General features: G+C 31.4%; 1 non-coding gene and 1 pseudogene across 1 annotated transcript; both read right to left on the reverse strand.

The window, feature by feature from the left end:
- Positions 1-7,197: 7,197 nt before the first annotated feature.
- TRNAL-AAG (transfer RNA leucine (anticodon AAG)) lies at positions 7,198-7,278 on the reverse strand. The gene has a single exon. It is a non-coding gene; the product is annotated as a tRNA-Leu (tRNA).
- A 4,111-nt stretch (positions 7,279-11,389) lies between these two features.
- LOC146880951 (secreted RxLR effector protein 161 pseudogene) lies at positions 11,390-11,746 on the reverse strand (annotated as a pseudogene).
- Between the last annotated feature and the right edge of the window lie 7,997 nt (positions 11,747-19,743).

Below are 19,743 nucleotides of genomic sequence, written 5' to 3' on the forward strand. Positions count from 1 at the left end.
AAAGTAATTAGTTATGAAGGATAGTGTCAAATGGTAGTAAAGAAAATAATGGTGTCAAAATACCATTGTTCTTTTAGGAGATGTTGGGGATAAACATAAATTTCCACATGAATAGGGGAGGTTGGTGTAAGACTCGTAGGATTTAATTAATTAATTAAATAATTAATTAATAAATGTGGGTGGGAAAATAATTATGACATTAAATTAGGAAGAGTATGGTGAGAAAAAGTACTAGCTCAAGTGGTTGAGAGTACTTTAAATGTGTGAGAGGACTTGGGTTCGAGTCTTATGTATGTTAACTTTTGTTATTGTTTTATTATTTAAATCTGTGAAGTCATGCTATGGAATGATATGATAATTGAATTATGAGTGTTAGCATGAAATATGAATTGGCATGATGGTTTGATATTGGTTTGGCAATTGTATGGGTATGGGTTCAAGTCTTGGGAAACTCAAATTAAACTTTATTTTTATTTTGCTAATGTTAACTTTGGAAGGAATTGGAAGGGGTAAAAGAAACCTACTGGAATCAACGGCCAAGGGTGGCTATAATCACCATTCATAATGAGAAATGAATGGCCATTAAAAGATAATAAGGTGCATTTTCGTTTTTGATTTTTGGGTTAGCCTAAAGCACTAGTTTAAAAGGCAAGAGTGAGGGTTTAGGCAAGGTTTTGCAAGGCTGAACATAGACCTAGAAAACATAGACAAAAAGTGAGTGTGAGGGGACTAGCGTGAGTGAATTTGGAGGCTGGGTTGAGGAAATTCAAGACTGGTCATTGGTGACCAAAGGAAAGAGCTTGAGTATTTCAAGTGTAGCAAAGGAGATCAGGTTAGGGGAGCTAGACTCCTTTGTTTTGCTTTGAATAATAATATCATGTGATGTATGATAATCTGGATGCCTGTATGTTGTTAAATTCACAAAATTCTGCGTTTCTGGAAAATTCCCAGAAACCGCCTAGCGGGTGATGAACCACCGCCAGGCAACTCATATATTTTTGTGCTGTTTTGGGGTTCTAGGAAGGGAACCGCCTGGCGGCACACTCCCAGCCGCCATGCGACGCATGTGATTTTTACCGGTTTTTGGATTTGAATGAAGGGCCTGGCGGTGCTGATCCAGCTGCCAGGCGACGCAAGCAAAATGTCTCAATTTTGATGATTTTGGAGTTTTGGGAAATTTTGCAATTGGGGAAAACGCTGTGATGATACTTGTGGGATGATCAGATGTTGTAAAAATTGTTGAATGCAGTGTAATTAGGGTTTAATCGAATGCAACTGTGCAACTAGGGATTAAGGTTGAAAAGTTGGGAAATTTGACACTGTGAAACCCACTGGTGTGGCAACTCTGAGGAAACTTTATGGAGTAGGTACAGTTCGTATAAAAGACTATTGGGTGAGAAAATTCGTGAGAACAGGGAAGAGAATTGGACTCTTGTTGGTGTAGTGCATAAATCTGGAATTTCCAGAACTGATGCACCGCCTGGCGGCGTAGGACTTACCGTCAGGCGCCAATGCAGGGAAAGGGAACCGTGTGGCTATGAGGTGTACTAGAGGGGATCTTGATAGTGTTGTGATTTTGGAGAGGATTTGACTCGTGAGGATGACAGAGTTGGGTGCAGTAATGGGATGAGCGAATTTTGGCAATGATATATGGAAGTTGGAGTATGAAATAGAGGAGTTGAAGGAGATGAAAAATATTTCTCAGGTACGGTAAGGTCTGCAGCTAGAGCGGCTATGGGATGTTGTATGATTCGTGTGAGGTCAATTATGATGTTAGGAGAAAATGCGGAATTGTATGGTTAATTGAGGTTGAGCTCAAGTGGGTAGAATGTAGTGTATTGGTTCTAAACAGTGATTGGTAAACAAAAGAAAACTGATATAAGCTTAGCTATGTAATGGGATAATGAGGTTAGAACAGGCGCATGGAACTAACAATGGTTATGGGGTTAGTAAGATTGTACTTACCTCATTACAATTGGTTGCAATTTTAGGTTGGAGATTTTATGTGGTATTGAGACCTTTGGTATAGATGACTTGTTTGTAAGTGAAGTTGATTATTGGAAAAGTTCACTATTAGTCACATTAACTTAGAGTGCAATCTGTCACAGAGCCAAACCAGAAAGGAGGGAAAACCAGTTAAGTGAGATTACTGGTATGTCGCCTGATGATGAGCTGGAAACCGCCAGGCGAAAGGGGTTAAAACAGAGGGCACCTGGTTTCCATGTGCCTGGCGGTGAGGGTAGTACCGCCAGGCGGTACCTGCGGCGAGATGAAATTTTGAGGCGTTGTGCGCCTGGCAGTACGCGACACCCGCCAGGCGGTCTGGGAGCTGGCAGCGCCAGGCGGTCTGGGAGCTGGCAGCGCCTGGCGGTACGTGTCACCCACCAGGCGATTTGTACTGCTGCAACTTGGACTTTTGATTGAGAAATTGTAATCTACAAGGCGTCTAGCGGTGCTTTTAAAAGGTGGGTTTGTTGGTGTTCCTTGAGTTGTGGCTCGGAACGTATCCCTTAAGTTGTGGCTCGGGATAGGGGTTAAGCATGTGGTATTCCTTGAGTTGTGGCTCGGAATAACATCTCTTGAGTTGTGGCTCTGGATGGCGGATGAACACGAGGAACCCATGAATTATGGCTCGGGTTGGCGAGTGTTGCCGGTGTGAGTGTGCTGGTTGTGGCCAGTACGGATGGGTCAAGATAGATTGCCCTCTTCAGTTGTTGGCTGATGAGTTTGGTAGTCTTGGGACGATACGGACTACGTTCGTATATGGGAACTCTACCTGGTGTTATGGTGTATGATCCGTAGCATTGTTTCCCGCACGTGCTCTATCGGTTGTGGCCAATAGGTATGGCAGCAAGTCACCTTGAAGTAACCATTAGACGATGTAGAACACGAATAATCTAATTGGGGGTCAGGTGGTAGGAATTAAAGTATAGAACAAATGTGGACTGTTCAAGTTAGGTATAATGATACATGTGTATGTGAATATATATATATATATATATATATATATATATATATATATATATATATATATATCTGTAACATTATATATGTTTAACTGTTAAGTTCACCCTATCTGCGTGTGTTTGGCGATGATCGTGTACGCGGTACACGGGAGCAGATGTTGTTGATGCAGGTGGCTCAGGTGAAGCTTAGTCGCGGAGAGGGGCCCTACTCGGGGAAATCTTATGTTTCTTTTATTTGATTTTGGAATCAGTTGTAAACCTTGATGGGTGATATCATAACATTTGATTTCAGTTTTTATGATTGATGATTCTGAACTTTATCTACTCATTTAATAAATTTTAAATTTTTTTCTCGTATTTTGAGAAAAAGAGGTATTATTAAATGCATTGTTATTTTATTATTATTTATAAATCCGTAATATCCTGACGGGATGTTACAGTTGAAATTGGTCAGCTGCTTGAAATTTTGTTCTTCCTTTTAAATTCTTCTACTTCAATGTTGTGGTCTATTGAACTCCACCATCTCCTTTTTTTTTTATAGGACTTCATCTCCTTCATCTCGAACTCCACCATCAAATCGAACTGAGAATATCATGACAAATAATTCTAATAGTGAAGTGCAAATATATGTTGATAATAACTCAAATATGAATTATGTATCATTTATAAAGAACAAACTACTAATTTATTTTTGTAGGACTCCATCTCTTTCGTGTCCATCTTCACCGTCGATTCGAACTCAAAACAATGTGTTGGACAATTCTAATCTTGGATTACAAAAGTACGTTGCTAACAACTTAATTGCACATTTTATGTTAGTTATATTTAAAAAATTTCCTACCGTTTTTTAATAGAAAACAAAGTGACCCTTACACTCCTCCATCTTCGTCACCAACTCAAAGTCACACTAGTATGCCAGGGGGTTTTGGTCATTTCAGGAATGTTGGTGTTTTACATGGCTGGCTATTTTTTGCACCCGTGAATATGAAGAGAAGTGACCAACTTGCCCATCTCTATTCTTCTGGCACCTGTGTTCTAGTTTGGTTTTCTAGTCTTCGTGAAATCTTCGTTCTTCCCTTCCTAATTCCTATAAATAACATCAATTATCCTTTAGTCATTAGCGCGTCAAAGCCATAAACTATGCTTAATTTAGGGTTCACTCAACAGTTATAAACTCGTAATTTATCAAATCATAATCTGAAACAAACCTTTTAACTTTAACAATGCATTTATTTAGTAACGAAGAAATAGCATGGACAAAAAATGGGATGCAAATAGTGTCGGCTATGTAGACTCAACAAGAAGATAGCGAACATCTTATCATATATAGCGAACATGTGATTCTATTGTAGTTTATAGTTTATGTTATCGTATTTCTTTGATCAGCTATCGTAATATTAATGTATAACTTTTATGTAAAAGAGTTAAATTATCTCAATTTCTTTATTTATTTAATTTTTGTTGTTCATAAAAATAAAATGTGATTTAGATGTTCATTAAAGAACTCAAATATCTACCATGTTTTTTCTACATTGTTTCAATGGTTAAATATACATATATGACTTTTGTTTGCAACATAACATGTATTAGAAATTCTAAAGAGATTCTGGCTTTCAGAAACAACTAGTTGAAAATAATCTTCCTATGACTAAAACCTATGAAAACAGAGTCAATGGACGAGGGTCACCTTCTCACAAACAAAAATTCACATCATGGGAAAAACAAAAAACATACTTTCAAAATATCATATAACAATGCTGACTTTGGATCACAAAACACAACAACAAATAATATTCTCCGAAATTCACAAAGCAGCATTTATTGTGTTGCAGTAGTTTGTATATGCTAACCTCATCATACCATAATGTTTTTGCTGTGAAAGATGAGATCGTTCATTTGATTAGCAGCAACAGCTCTTTAGTTTTTTATGCAATGAGATAACATACTTCCATGCATTTCTTTTAGATCTCTTCTTACCTGTTGCAAAATTATACGGTTTAGAAGATGAAATAATAGGAGGTATTATTTGTGAATAAGATCTTTCTGCCAAAGTTTTCTTCTTTTATGATATGAATAAATAAAGTGTTTTATTGAAAATTGTTAAAAAAAAAAAACATAATGCTTACTTTTAAATGAAAAAATTTAAATCTTTAAGTGGCTGTATATGTAAAAATATATTCAGAATCTAAAGTACATAAACCAAATCTATTACTACTAAAAATTTTCGTATTACAATTTTTTTTTTTTTTTGCAAATTTGTTAAAAAGATTTGCAAGAAAAGATTTTTTCTATCCATTATTACTAAAAATCTTAACTAAGATGTAATTCTTTCTATCGTGAATAATTATTTTGTACAAAATTATAAAATTTGTAAATATTTTCTAAAAAATTAGTTGCGATTTTTAGCAAATTTTTTATAAAATTATACAAAATATTTTTTAAAAAGAACAATAACAAATTTTTTTTTACAATAAAATTTGTATGTATTTTTTACAAAAAAATTTTCAAAACAAAAAGGACAGAAAATATAAATTTTTTAGTAATTAAAAGCAAGTTTTCCAAAACTGCTGTTGTAAATTAAGGTTTCACATAAACTCATTCTTTAAATTATCTGGAAAAAAAAAGAACAGTTATTTAGAAAAAAAAAAGTATGGATAACATTAGAAGAAAAATATAAATGTAATCGTTTAACTTTTTTTGAAACACAATGTTTGACATATGAAAATATGAAAACTTACGGCTTCGGAAAGAAGCTTCCGGTTACAACAAAAATATACAAATGAAAAAGTAAGGAAAGAGCAAAGAAGCGTCAAAGAGCAAAGAAGCGTCGCGAGATGTGAATTTTTAGGGTTTAAGTTTGATTTATATAGTCGAATAGGAGGGTTGATGATGGGGTAGTGAAAATTCTATCATTATTTAATTACTTTTAACAAATAATACCAGTAATTTTATTTCTTAAAACATAAAAATAGATATAAAACCAAAATTTTATAGAATATGCATCATAATATATGAACAATGTTATAGAATTAGTATGAAATAAATAAAATTTTATTCAATAAAAGAATTGACAATTTAATCAAATAAAAGTTTCATAAAAAATTGAATATTTGTTAATTATAGAAAGTTATCTTATTATTTTAATTAAGTTAATTATACTACTTTCTCTATATATATATATATATATATATATATATATATATAATTATAATTATAATTATAATTATAGAAAGTAGTATAATTAACTTAATTAAAATAATAAGATAATTTGAAGAGATTAATTATTAATATTAATAAATTAATTAATTATCTAAACTTCTATAAAAATATTTTTTTAGTGTTTATAATATCTTCTGTAAAACAAATAATTGGTTTTGAAAACTATCACTTTTAATTTATTTATACATTTATTTAATCACAACACTCATAAATATGAACTAGTGTTTAGAGAATTGAACTTTTCAAAGACTTTCAAAAGGAAACAAGATCACTTTCAGAATTATTAACTCAAAATAATAAGAAAATGAATGATTATCTTCAATATTATTTGTTTAATATGTGTCATACACTTAACGAGGAAAAAAGTAAATATATTAATTAAAACATAAGGTATCTACCATATAAAGTTGTAGTAGTTGTAGATTTTCACCTTTAAAACATCACTATCTAAGACAAAAAAAAAATAATGAGTGATGAAAAAAAGATAATATTAAAACTAATTGTCTCAAACACTTGCTTCCTATGCACTTGAAGATTACAATGTTAATAATATCTGCATATGATAAATGTTAATAAATAGTATTTCTTTATGGGTTGCATTCTTTATGTTAGTTTGTTTTCACAATAAACTAAACTTTTAGCTCTATTTAATTTGGTTTTGGATGGTCTTTTATCAAGCTGAATATTACATCTATTTAATTCATTTTATTTTTTGTTGATAAAAAAATTACTAAACTTTTAGCATTAAATTAAATTACGAGTAATACTTTATTAACCTCGTATTATATATATTTTCATCAGAATAATTGTGAACCATTTAATTGAGAAAGCTTTATTTAATTAAAAGAAATATAGTTGACATATTAATATTATTACAATAAAGAGGGGCAAAATATTATACTATTATTCAATTTAAAAGAAAAGATTTCATGTGAATTAAATAACAGATATATTAAAATGTATTAATTTTTTTTTTAAAGTCATAAATTAAAGAGGAAAAAAACGAAATTTTTGTTGAGAGTGGGATTTGAACCCACGCCCTTTCGGACCAGAACCTTAATCTGGCGCCTTAAACCAACTCGGCCATCTCAACTTTGATAAAATCGTTATAATATTCAATTTATAATACAACATATTAACAAATAAATTATTAATTTTTTTACATAAGGGTTGAAAACTTTGATATTTTTATTACATTAAATTGGAGTCATAATTAATTTGAATGTTTAGAGTGTTTAAAGTGATTATTTTAGTTTTGATATGTCTTTAGTATAGAGGGTTTCTTTTCCGAATTTTGAGTCTTCGGTTAAGTTTTTATTTAGAATATCAAATCAATTAACATGTTCTTTTTTAGAAGCCCAACAAGTTTATGACAATATTTTAACAAATTAAAAAAACAATTCAATTTATTTAGAATAAAACAATTCAATTCAATTCAATTTATAAAAAAAATTTAAAATTTTAAAAATTTTAAAAAATCACGTGCTGACACGTGGCACATAATTAACACTGTTATTGTACAACTAACGGAAAGGAACTTATTACAACGAATTTTCAAAAATAGAAACTCAATTGAGTGAAATGAAAATGGAGGGACACCTACTTGAGATTTTGCTACAAAAATGGAGACCTCTAGAATGATTTAACATTTTCTAATTTTAGTGAAATGAAAATGGAGGGACACCTACTTTTCTTTCGATGCTAATATATAACATTCTTGTAATGGAGATGGAGTAGACGAAGTTCCATAAGAAAAAGCAATAATTCTTTTTATATCATTGATATATAATTAATATTCGTGTTACATACTTTTGCAATTCTATATTATCACAATCATTGATTTGAAGTCTAGGTATTCTTTTATAGTAGATACTTTCGAAAATAATACTATAACATAAACAATAATAGTTATATAAAGTTATCAAAGTTATAGCTAATAATTTCGTTCAGAGTTTTAGTATCTGGTGGAGGCGTTACTTTGTCAGAATCACTTCCAGTACTTCTTACAAAAAATTAACAAAGTAAAGAGTATATTAAAATAAAAAATGTATTACTAATAAAAATCAAAAGAGTAATTTATTTGAATTTAAAATTATTAATTATTAAAATAGCAATTAAAATTAATTAAACTAAAATATAATTTATTAGTAGTTATATAAAAGAGTTAGTAATTTGTTTTATATAATAATATAGTTGTACGAAGTTATTAAGTTATAAACAAGAACATACGTTTCAATTATTATATCGGAATTTTGAAATTCGTTCTGAGTTTCGGTATCTGGTGGAGGCGGTACTCTATCAGAATTACTTGCAGTTAGGGATGGCAAAAATATCTGCATTTGCGGATATTCGCGGATAAAATCTGCGGTGGATAATTATTACCTGTGGGTATTTATTATCCACATGTAGCGGTTATTTTAATACCCGCTTATAAATGAATCGGGTACGGATATCATATTATCCGTATCCGTGGGTATCCGTTACCCACAAAAAATTAAAATTTAATTTATATTTTATTAAGTTAAATTTAATTAAAATTAAAATTAATAGTATATTTTATTATGTCAAATTTAATTATAATTATAATTATAATTTAATTTAATTTAATTTATATTTTTATAATTTTATATTAAAAAATTTATAAAATATATATTTTTTAAAATATTTGCGGGTATCGAGTATCCACGGGTACCCGCGAATATTTTTAAAATATTCACGAGTATTTTTTAAGCGGATACCCAGCGGGTAAATAGGCGGGTAGCGGGCAGATTTTTTTTGCGGGTCGGATTGCGGGTAGGCACTATCCGTGTCCGACCCGACCCGTTGTCATTCCTACTTGCGATCCTTCATAAAAAAAATTATCATAACATATTATTAATCTATAACAATATAATATACGAAGACATTTTCTTTTTGTCACATTTCAAAATTCTAATTTTATCTTTTAAAACATAATTATTTATTAAATCTTTAAAAATTGATAGTTATTTTTACAAACTTTTTATAAAATCGTCTATCTCTGTTTCTTTTTTTTTATCAACAGTTAATCTTGTAAATTAATTTATGTAGTTTCCATTTTGTAATCAATATAAGAAACTACTCTATTATAGAAGAGGAACGTTCAGGAATTATGATTCTCACAATTATATTATTAAAAGAGTTTAAGAACTTACCTGGATCCATTGCAAAGTTTCCTTAATCAATGTTTTCACTTCTCTTACTTCTCTTTAATGGCTTCTTGATGATATAAAATTGTCAAGTAGAAAGTATTCTCCAGTCAAAGTCACTTTCCTTTACATTCTCTTTGAAACGTAAAAAACTCTGTCACTTCTTAGAAAAAACTGTCATACTTTTGTTCTAGTATTTTAAAACATTAATAAAATACTATAATACCCCTATGAAGTGAGAAGTGAGGGAATTAATCCCCATAACTTTAATAACTTATATTCTAATAATCATCACATTAGAATCTTTACATTAAAGTTATTTTTTAAATTACATGAACCACATATTAAATTAATATATTATTTAACATTCTCCCACTTGGTTCATGTGATGACTTGAAGATCCAATACTAAACTTTAAGTACGCACCATTCATTGGAATTATCAAGTCAACTTTCTTTAATATTGAATTGGATGATGGACCCTGGCGGTTGCAAGCTATTCAACAACATGGTTCCTTCCATGTATCACAAATCATCTAACTCAATTTCACTTTAATTATACCATAATATGTATCTTTATTTTCTTTTCAAAGATACATCCTGTCATTTCACATAAACAAAACAATAATGTATACTTTTAATTGTGAATGACAAATAAATGAACAGAAACATAACTATAATTGAATTCACAAGTGTCAAACAAAGAGAGCATTATTGCAATAATGTATATATACCATATTACATTCATAACAAGGACTTGTCCATAACACCCATCCTTTCAACATGACCAATAAATGTTTTGGGTGGTAAGCCTTTAGTTAATGGATCCGCTATCATTAAATTTGTACTAATATGCTCAATTAACACTCTGTGTTTTTGCACTTCTTCTTTGACTGATAAGTACTTCAAATCCATATGTTTTGCACCTTTCGAGTATTTATCATTCTTAGAGAAGAAAACAGTTGCGGAATTCACTAGTGCAGATTTGACATTTTACTTCGCCTTATAGGCCTCGGTTATAGCAGAATCGAAGCCTATAAGGAGGCGGTGGCATTTTTGTAATTTCGTCCAACTATATTGCCTCGGGTGTGTGCAAAATCGGTGCAGTAAGAGGTTTTAGACCTCGGTTGCAAAAGAACCGAAGCCTATAAGGCAGCCCAGTAACCAAAATTTCAAACATGCCATCAGCGTCAACACTTTTGGCTTCGGGTGTTTTTGAACCGAGGCAATATGAAGAGGTTTTTGGCCTCGGTTAAAAAAGAACCGAGGCCTATAAGTCAGCCAGTAACCCTAATTTCAAAAATGTCACCAGCGCCGTCACATTTGGCTTCGGGTCTTTATTAACCGAGGCCATAAAGGGACTTTAGGCCTCGGTTATTAATTGAACCGAGGCCATATGCCCTATTTAGGTTCCCAAATTCGCGACTTCGCACTGTTCATCTTCGTCCCTGAGCGAACACTTTGCGCACGGTGGAGGCATTCTCGTCTTTGTTTTCTCGTGTGGTGGTGTTTGGTTCGTCATTGGCGAAGGAGGCGTGCTCGCGGCTCACGGCAAAGGCGTGATTTGGTGGTCAGTCTCTTCCTTTGTTTGTGGTGGTGATGGCGACACAATGGTAGGGTTGCCCGCAACAGTGGCTTGAAGTTCTGCTTCGAACAACGGTGGAGGTGCTGGATCTCTATATCTCTTGGCTCTACTGGTTCATGGTGGTTTGTCGTTGTCGCATTCAGACCGTGTAGTGATAGCATGGGTCTGAGCGTCACGGTGGGTTGCTCGTTCAGTGCTGGTGAAGGTCTGGTCGCGACAGCGTTTGTTGACGATCTCGATGGCGAGGATGAGCGTAGCAGTGCTAATGGTGGTACGAGCAAAGTACCCCTATGGCTTCGGGTCCTCAGAGAACCGAGACAAAAAAGTACCCCATATGGCTTCGGTTGACACCCGAGGCCAAAAACCACCCTTTTTTGCCTCACCCCAATATGCCTCGGTTCTAGAACCGGGGCAGAATATCAAAAACAACCGGGGCCAAAAGCCCCTACTGCACTAGTGATTGTCACAATAAATCCTTAATGGTCTAGCAATACTGTCAACAATACCAAGCCTTAAGACAAAATTCCGCAACCACAAAGCATGAACAGTAGCCTCAAAGCATGCTACAAATTCAGCCTCCATGGTGGAAGTAGCAATAACTAATTGTTTTGCACTTTTCCAAGAAATTGCTCCTCCAACCAATAGATAAACATATCCAAATGTGGATTTTCTTGAATCCACACATCCTACATAGTCTGAATCCGAGTAACCAATCACTTCAAGATGATCTAACTTCCTGTAGGTGAGCATATAGTTCTTGGTGCCTTGTAAGTACCTAAGAACTTTCTTTGCAGCTTTCCAATGGTCCATACCAGGATTACTTTGATATCGCCCAACATACCAACAGCAAAACTGATATCCGGCTGAGTACAAGTTTGAGCATACATCAAACTCCCAACCACTGATGCATAAGGAATTAACTCCATGGCCTTTCAGTCCAAATCATTCTTAGGACATTGCATTTGACTAAACTTATCCCCTTTCTGAATTGGAACTATTTCAGCAGAGTATTTATCCATTCTGAATCTCTCTAATACCTTGTTAATATATGACTTTTGAGACAATCCCAAAATGTCTTGTATGGTGTTCTCTCCAGGTTTGATATTTCTATCCATATCTTTATAATTGTTTGCTTGATTTTCTTCCTTAATTAATTGTAACGTTGTTGATATAATGTAGTGTAATAGACAAACTGACTCATATGAGTGCGGTTACTATATAATGCAATGGATGACAACCATTGTGCGTGTTCGTATTACAACAAATTGTGAAACGGTAATATATATTTGAATTAAAACGAATACTTTGCAATATTTCCTTTTTATATACTAACATAACTTAATCTATTATTTTGTAGACATTCAAGAGTCCTGCCACAATTCCTGCAAAGTCCATAAAGTTTGGTAGGATAGCATGTGCCAAATATATAATTGAAATGTACAATAGTATTGATTAGGACATGTATCAGGATTGTAAATGATTTGTAATTGTCTTTTAAATGAATTTGAATTGTGGATGTGTTATAAAATATTTTGTTCTGGTCTGTGCTGGATGCTGAACAAAATTTGCAGGTTTAAATGTGGGAATAACACCAAAACAGAAACTGCATTAAAAAAAACAACATATTAGGCCTTGGTTCTTACCAGAACCGAGGCAAAAAGCCAACGTATGGCCTCGGGTCAAACGAAAACCGAGGCCAAAAGGTGAGCGAATTTTTTAAAAAATTAAAAATAAGTTGCACATATGGCTTCGGTTAGGCTTGAACTGAAATAGAAAGCTAGTGCTCTATGGCCTTGGGTGCCCTCGAACCGAGGCAGAAGAGCGCTCTATGGCTTCAATTCACAACCGAGGCCAAAAGCGATCCTCCTTTAGCCTCGCCCCAATATGCTTCGGTCAGGGAACCGATGCAAAATATGAAAAATAACCGATGCCAAAGCCCTTTCTTGCACTGGTGCGGGTTAGTTAATAAGTAAATAAAATAATAATAATATAATATAACTATAGAATATATGTATATGATAAATATATGTTAATGACCAGATAATACCATTAGTTACACCAGGCTGAATGACGTATTGAAATGATAAAAGAAGATAAAATATCTTCTAAAAATAATATATAACTAACCTAATAAGAACTACACCATTAAATACTTAGTCGAATTGAAACTAAGTAATCATTACACCACCACTATAAATAGCAAAGAGATGTTGGAAGGCAGGAGTGGAAAAGATACAGGTGAAGGTGTAGTGAACAAAAAGAGAAGAGAGGAAAATAACAGAGAGTGAGAGCGTAGTAGCAAACAAATCCACATATCACCTTGGTGCATTTTTCACAATAATTAAGGTAAGGGGAGAAGACATCTATCATTTTATCTTTTTATTTTGATTATTTTTGTATCTGTTCATAATTATTTTTATCTCTATATTTACCTTAAGTGAGGTGTTCTTAACCTCATTCTAATTTATATTTAGTTCTCGTTCCTATTTTTTTTATTTATATTCATCTCTAGTTGTGCACTAATCCTATTTATCCAATTTATATTTACTCTCATTTACTTATGTATATTATCTCCAATTATGTACTGGTTCTTTTTATTTATTTATATTTTTTTAATTATGCATTGATCCTATTTATTTATTTATATAATTATATGGTTTAAATATTGAAATAAAATTTATGATAAATAAAGATTTGATTATTGTAGTTGGAGGTATAACCTTGGGGATTTAAACGAGTTATTATTACTCAAGATGAGATGTTCTTGAGTTACTTTGTTGGCCATGAGCTCATTTATCCTAACTAGTCTCTACAAAATTAATCAATATCTTTATAAAAGTATAATAAAAATTTAGTTTTATGGATTGGGAGAATTTTCATTTCATTTTATTTTATTATGATATGTTGTATTATTTTTTTTTGTGATATTTGTCTCACTTCCCTATTTATGATTGTGTGTGAAAAAAAAATTTTATAACATTATCATAGATGGCTGCTCCGAACATGCCTGATCCCTTCTTCGCCGACATTGTTGCTATTTTTCCGGGAAATGCATGACAAACCAATGCAGTGAATAATTCTGTAACATTTCAGGGAACGAGAAACTCTACAATTACTTTTCTCTCTGCTCTGAATGCGTCGATTGTCATAGAAGGACAAATCGAAGTTACCTTTTATTTACCCCCAACCGTCCAAGTGAACCCTATCCATAACTTTTTCCCTCCACCTGTTTGAAAGCCAGTATATGAGGGAAAAACTGTAAATAAATAATACTTTTCCCCTTCTAATGTAGGAAATTAAGATGTACTAAACGATATAGATATAAGATGCATACAGTACTGTAAATATATATATATAGATATATATATATATATATTTATTTATATATATATATATATATATATATATGTATATATATATATATATATATGTATATATAAATATATATATGTGAATATTTTAAGTATAATTAGATATCATTGTATAATTTTGCCTTTAAATTTTATAAGTATATTGTAAAAAATAATAATTAAATGAATAGAATTTTTTTTTATCGTCACAAGGAGGAGATGAAATCCTATAAAAAAATGAAGCCCAATAAAAAAAAATAGTCAATAATTTATTTTATATGGTGAAGTTTGAATTTTTATGAACATATTTTTGTAGTCAATATTAGAATTGCTTGACACAACCTCTTATTGAGATTCAGTAGTTTGAATTTGTGGTGATGAAGATGGAGTAGATAAAGTCCTATAAAAAATATAGAGGCAATAAATCTTTTTATATCATTAATATATAATAATTAATATTCGTGTTACGTACTTTTGCAATTCCATATTACAATTGTACGACATTTTTTCTCGATTTGAGTTGAAAGTGAGATGAAAATGTAGAACATAATGTCCTATTGAAAGAAGAGTCAATAATGAGTTTTTTTTTTTTTTTTATCATTAGTATATTATTGATATTTGTGTTACTATAACATACTTCCTTTTATATGTGGTTGCTTGAATCCTCTGAACTAAAAGTTGGTATGTTGACATGAATAACGCATGGTTTTTGGTTGGTTGAAACATTTCATGAGAATTGGATGTTTTGAGATAAAGGTGTTTGATATGGTAACAAACATGAATTTGGTATGTGATAGGCGTAATTCCATGAGTCTTGTGGGAGACCTCATGGTGGTGTGTAGTGTATATATTAAGATATGGATTCAAGTAAGGATTGCATCCCGAAACTCTAAAGGGTCAGTGAGTCTCAAGTAGAGCAAACTGGCCCAAGTGGTGAGAGTAGCGGGAGGCCCTAGTCTCTGGCAGGATAATGGCCTCAGACGCTTAAAGGCTAACCTTGTGCGTGGTAGGGTGAAACCCATTGGCAATGGCTCTGCAGAGCAGTAGAGGCCACCACAAGTGCAAGCGTCCAGTGAATCCGATCTTAGTATACGTATCCGGATAATTGAGTCATGGTGTCCTGTTTGTCTGCAATAACACGATTTCTCTGCACACACTATGTTAAAATGCTTGAACTGTTTAAGTACTTTATCTACTATACCATGTTAACTTTAAATTACGCTAGCTCACCCTCTCTTTGTTGTGTATGTTCTCGTCTTGATTCCTTTACTTTGCAATGATCACCTTACGGTGGGAGCAGATGGAAAGAGCTCTGGAGGTGGATCTGCTGGTGGTAGCGGTGCTACATAGTTTGGACCAGTTATCTGTGGCTCTTAATAGTAGTTGTTATGGCTTTAATGTCCCTCTCGTTTAAATTTCCATTTAGTTAAGGCACTGTGATATGCCTAAGTTTCAATCTTCCTGAATACTCTTGGATGACTGTATCAAATACACTCTATCGTTTTCTGTTCATCTAATTACTTCTCATTATTATGATCATGTGAGATTTTATTAAGTAGATAATTCTATTTAAAAGGGATGTCACATCGTACATGTAATCTTTTAAAAAGTGAATTCATATCCATAATTTTGAAAAGTAATTGATCTCTATTGACACTTGTTGTACACGATCATTCATCAGGGTGAATGAAGAATGTGAAAAAAATTTACTTACTAAAAATATATTATCACATTAATCAAATAAAAGTTTCATAATAAATTTAAAATTATTGATATTAAAGCATATACCGATGATAAGACATGAATAATTTGATGATGAGATATTTAATTTAATTAAAACAATTTGATAAAGGATTAAAGGGCGAACATTCTCCTATACTCAATTTACTTATTTATTTATTTATTTATTTTCACTTCATTCATCAAAATATATATATATATATATATATATATATATATATATATATATATATATATATATATATATATTAATAACTGTACTTAATATATAGATTTTTTTTTGTGTTTTTCTGACACCCTTCTTTCAAATAAGACAAAATTGACATGGAACAAAAGCATCAATGCATTGCTGTCCCGGACACTGTCTTTTTGAAACAATTAACAAAAAATAATTGTCCTTTCCTAGTGTGAATGAATTACAGAAACTGATTCATGGTTTTTGGATACAGAATTCTAACGTTTTATAAAAAGTATAAGTTAAATCGGTCGGTGAAATACAACAGCAGTAAATAATTTGAATTTAAAGGAAATTAACTTAAAATCTATACCACTGTTATTTCTTTGTTTTTATTTTTATCAAAAACTTTTATTTTGCTTTTTAACTGGTTTAATGCAATTATTTCTTGGTGGATGGAAATCCCAAATGCCAAGAAAGCAGAAAACCTAATTAATCTTAGAGCATCGTAATAACACATTGTAATGCAACGCAGTGTAGAACATGATTTTCTGGGCAGTGGGAAAGAAAATGTTTTGGGTCTTGTGATTTTAGGTTAGATTTTGCTATTGTTATAATTTTTGACATGTGTTGCTTCTTAGAATTTCTTCATTAGGTTATCATTTCCTGATTCAGTTTCTCAGTTGGTTGGGTTTAGGGATGTCAACGGTGGGTAGGGTACGAGTAGTAGCTCTCTTGTACCCTACCCAGTGGATAAATATCTGTCCCGTATCCGTATCCATATCCGTCAGGTATCCATTGTGCGGGTATCCGTCTATTTTTTTCATATACACGGGTATCTACGGGTACCTGCGGGTATTTGCAAAATTATTTAAAAAACAAATATTTAATTATAAATTCAAATAAAATAAAATAAAATACATCACTGTTATAAATTTTAAATAAAGTTCAAATAAACTCAAGTTGATACAAGCCCAAATAATTGTAAAAGTAAATATAAAATGACGTTCAACACAATGAATATTCTTTAATTAGTGCTTTGATCAACAAACTCACTTTCTCTTATTGGTTCCTGAAAAATAAACAAAATAAGCAAATAATAAACCTCAATTGCCATATGACAAGTATTCTTATTTTGATTCCATCATTTGACAACAAGCATATCATAAACGTCATTGTCTATATAAAGTTTGATGTATATGCCTAATCTCAAAGAAAGGAAAGAGGAGAATGTCAAGATGTGTAAGTTTAGCGGGTACGGGTATCCACGGGTACGGATACTATGATACCCGTACCCGCCCCGTTAACATGCGGGTATAAAAAATATTCGTACTCACGGGTAGCGGGTATCAATTTTTAATATCCGTTTTCTACTCGTTGCGGATTTATCTGCGAATACCCGCGGGTACGGATTTTTTTGACATCCCTAGTTGGGTGGGAGAGTGAAAAATTGGTGGACTCAAGGTTGAAGAGTATTTTGATCGGGTGTTTATTATATTTTTTATCCCTATTTAGTATAAATAAATATTTAATATTGATATTTAATACTTCAACTAACAATAATTATAATAAATTATTTTATTATATAGTTTTCAAAACTAATTATTTATTTTACAAAAGATATTATAAAAACTAAAAATTATTTTTATAGAAGTTTAGATAATTAATCAGTCAATTTATTAATATTAATAGATAATCTCTTCAAGTTATCATATTATTTTATTTAAGTTGATTATATTATTTTCTATCATTATATATATCTTATTATATTAATGAATATTCAATTTAGTATGAAACATTTATTTGGCTAAATTAATAATTTTTTTATTGAGACATTTATTTATTTATTTTATACTAATTTTATGATGCATACTACTCTACAAAAGTATGATAGTTAAATAATGATAGAAATTTTACAACCGCATCATAATTGAGCAAGTTAACCTCGAATTCGGCTATATAAATCTTAACATGTGTACAGTCACGGAAATAATTAATTAAATTAGTTAAATGAAATTTAAAAAAAAATAATGTTTGTTATATATTTAATTATCAATAAACTCTACTAATAATAATTAAATATTATAGTACAATATTACAGACAAATTTTGTTCTGCATGTGTGCTAAGCAATTTGATGTGGTTTAAATTATATTAGTTTAGTGATTTAAATTAATGGCAACAAAGAAATGCGGTGTTTCCACATGTTTTTTTTTTTCTTGAAAACCGAGAACTAGAAGTTCCGTTCAAAGGAAAGTCATCTTCAAGTAGTTGTTTCTGAAAGCCAGAATCTCATATAATTTGAGAGCACATGGAAAAACAACTAAATTATGACTTTTATGTATACATTTATTGGATATACATATATGTATTTTATTTTTCTGTATTTATAATAATAGCAAGAAAATTGTAAATTAAATAATTAAATATAACTCTGAACACTGTTTTAACCAATACATGTTATCACTTTATATTGTTTGGCTGTTATTTGAAAATTTTAAAATAACAAGTAAATAAATAAATTAGTACCCTGAAGTCTCTGTGTGTTTCTATATATGTAAAATTAATTAATAATATTATTAATCATAGTGATATTAACACGACAACCCAATGTATTATGAATATTGATTATTTAACTTGTTAATTACTGAATATTGATAATAAAAAAATATTGCAAGTTATTATACTCTTTCGATTAAATTATACGTACCTTGGCTGGTTTTTTTCTATTGAATAATGGTCCCTCAATTGTTCCTTTGAAAATATATAAAATATGTGAGATTAGGTTTATACTTTGAGCTAATTAGATAGATCACATCTCACAATCCAGATAAGAAAAAGAAAATGAGATTTTGACCATCGTAAACATTATTCACCTTTGATAACATACAGAGAAAAGTAAAATGCATGGTTAGAAAAAGAAAAGGAAAAGTTTCTTTGACTCATAAAAGTTACTGAATCTATGCTTCCTGGATGCACATCGAAGGTTTTATGCAAAATGCCAAATTGAATTGTGAGATTCAACCATACAAAATCCACCGCTAGTTTCTCTTATCAGAAAGAGAGAGAGTAAGAATCTGTAACCTTTTACGATGGCTGTCTGAACGAAATTTCTTCAGAAATTTTGTGAAGGAAGAGAATTACTACTACTTGGCACATTTTTCGTTTAAAGTTCAACCATACAAAATCCACTGATAGTTTCTCTTATCAGAAAACCTTACTTGGCACATTTTTCGTTTAAAGTTTTGTTATCGTTTCTGATGTTTCTTCTTTTTAACATAGGCTATGTTTTGAATATTTGGTATAATGGTAAATGAAATGGATAAACACAGTTGAGAAATGGATATACTCTATTTTTTCAATTTATAAATAATTTCTTTAAAGGGTTGTACTGCGTAAACATTTGGGTTGAATAAAAGAATACATAAAAGTCATAGTCACTCTATATTCATACATAAATGTCTTGACCTAAAAAGCCTCACTCACTCAGAAAATCGAAACCAGTGCATACCACATCCATTCTACATGTGATTAAAAAAACAT

This window comes from Vigna unguiculata, chromosome 11 (genome assembly GCF_037176805.1).
Source record: "Vigna unguiculata cultivar grain cowpea cultivar isolate G323 ecotype 2 chromosome 11, ASM3717680v1, whole genome shotgun sequence".
NCBI lineage: Eukaryota > Viridiplantae > Streptophyta > Magnoliopsida > Fabales > Fabaceae > Vigna > Vigna unguiculata.